General features: G+C 35.2%; 1 protein-coding gene across 1 annotated transcript in view; it reads right to left on the bottom strand.

Moving 5' to 3' along the window:
* The window catches only part of LOC127847594 (uncharacterized), a 19,618-nt gene extending 19,507 nt beyond the window's left edge, over window positions 1-111 (bottom strand). The window contains exon 1 of the mRNA XM_052379611.1: window positions 1-111. This exon is cut by the window's left edge and continues 525 nt beyond it. The gene's annotated coding sequence lies outside the window, so the exon portion shown is untranslated.
* Window positions 112-2,500: the final 2,389 nt, after the last annotated feature.

The raw sequence follows: 2,500 nt of genomic DNA on the forward strand, positions 1-2,500 counted from the left end.
ATAAACAGAAATTATATTGTAATTAAATTATCCAAAACTGGACCAATCGCAAACTATGTCTATTCATTCCAATTTTGCGTGTATTGTGAATTATTCTACGGAAGCGCACATATGCTGATCAGCATGTTTGAGTCTTATCAAAAATATTGTCACGAGTATGCATCTACATGTCTGCGAATTTAGAGGATAACTGATTTTGTATACGAAAACTACTGTCACTTAATTATTTAAACATTGCACACATTTTGATAAGAGCTTTGCGTGTTGCATTAACGATGTTTTGAAATATGTAGGTATCATATCTATAAAGGTAATTTTTTAACGTTTTTTTGTTGGCGGGGGGGGGGGGCAAACTGCGTTTGTTTGAATCGTAAATATAAGTTTAAACTATAATGTAGAACTATAATGTAGAATGACATGGTTTAGAATTACCTTTCTTATTAAGGGAATTAACGGCCATACCAGCAGGGGTGAAACCTAATTATAACATGACATCATTTTTTATGGCAAGAAATCACTTGCCATTGAGACAGCCTCGAAAGACTGTAAATAAAAAAAAACTTTAATTTAATATACGGGGATATATTTTACTGCGTCCACAAAGAAGTAGTATATTCAAAGGAATTTTAAACGTGATTTTATAACCTTGGGGAAGAAAAAGAAGACAAAACAAGTGATTAGAAGAAGAAGAAGAAGAAGAAGAAGAAGAAGAAGAAGAAGAAGAAGAAGAAGAAGAAGAAGAAGAAGAAGAAGAAGAAGAAGAAGAAGAAGAAAAGAAGACGACAAAGAAAAGAAGAACAAAAGAAGAAGGAGAAGAAAAAGAAGAGGAAGAAAGCGGTATTGACCATAATAAAGAAGGATGGAATACTAGTAAATGAAAGAATACGCAAAACTAAGCAAATCCGTACCACATTATATGCCAGGTCATACGGTGCTTCCATAGTCGCTACGTCATGATTCTGTTATCTATGTGCAGGGTTTCTTATCGGCGAAGCTTTAGTGAAGTCATGACCACATAATTTGATATCGCTTCAACGTTGAGTCAACGCGGCCACGTATCTTGTGATGGTTTTATTCTGGATCAATATTGAACCTTTGACAATTTCCTTATTCGGCGATTTCATCTGTTATCGCTTAATCCAGCGACATATTTGAGTTTGTGGAATGAAAACGGTTTTTGGGTGATTTTGGTAGCCGATAAAGTGGATTCTGTTTATAATGCAGCAAATCTTTACACATGCTCTAAAATCTGCCTTAAAACTCGGTAGCCTAATAGCTCAAAATATATAATATTGTTAAGTTGACCAAGTTACTTCAATCTTTCGGTTCTAGTGACTTTTCTCCAAACGAAAAAAAACATAACCCACATTCCAAGATGGCCGCATACCTTTCGATAAACATCTAATATGCTACTTATACGACTAACAAGACTAGTATACTACAAATTAGAGCATTGACAAGTATATTGAAACAAATTGGTATACTCGCGAGTTTTGCATATAATTTAGCCTTATAATATCATGAAAGCGTAACAATTTGTTCAAGTATCGGTTCATATCAAGGAAGTATCAAATAAGCTTAAAGGGACCTTGTCACATTTTGGTAAATAGACAAATTAAAAAAAATGTTTCAGATCCACAATTTCTGTTGTAGTTATCATATTTGCGAGGAAATAGTAATACTGACCATATGCTCTAAAATAGCCACTATATGCATCTTTTTAGGACACTTAAACCTGGACATTAAAAAGCGTTACAAACGCGAAACGATTGAATAATTTGGAGAGTTCTGTTGGTACGTTGTAAAATACACAACTCACTGTATGAACGCGGATCGCCGATTGGTTTAAGTAATAGACTTTTCCGCCAAGGGTAAAAGGTTCAAGCCAAGTTGAAGATAACTTTTTTTATTTCTTTAATTTTATTCTTGATTTTACTGGGGCTATTTAGTTTTATTGTTAACATTAATCAACTTAAAGCATTTAACGACAAACTTCAATACATGCCACATTATGTGAAAAGGTCCATTTGAAACGGAAAAGCCGTGTCTAGAAAACGTTACTGTACTACACTCAACGCAATAATCAAAGCAAACTGTTTTAATTAAGCGCTTTTAAAACGCATTTGGTTTCAGTTCTGATAAAGGTAAACCAGACGTGTACGCTGTGTATGTTTATTAATGAGACGCGTTCTGGAAAACTGGGCATAATGCTTGTGCGTAATGTGTCGTCCCAGATTAGCCTGTGCAGTCCGCACAGGCTTATCAGGGACGACACTTTCCGCCTAAATTTGATTTTTGCTAAGAAGAGACTTCATTTAAACGAAAAATGTCATAAAAGCGGAAAGTGTCGTCCCTGATAAGCCTGTGTGGATTGCACAGGCTAATCTGGGACGACACTATACGCACATGCATTATGCCCGGTTTTCTCAGAACACGACTCATTTTATCTTACATGTCAGAAAGGAATGCAAACGAGAGCTCTTTAAGTCCATGTTTAGTG

The sequence above is a fragment of the Dreissena polymorpha genome, chromosome 10, assembly GCF_020536995.1.
Source record: "Dreissena polymorpha isolate Duluth1 chromosome 10, UMN_Dpol_1.0, whole genome shotgun sequence".
Taxonomy (NCBI): Eukaryota; Metazoa; Mollusca; class Bivalvia; order Myida; family Dreissenidae; genus Dreissena; species Dreissena polymorpha.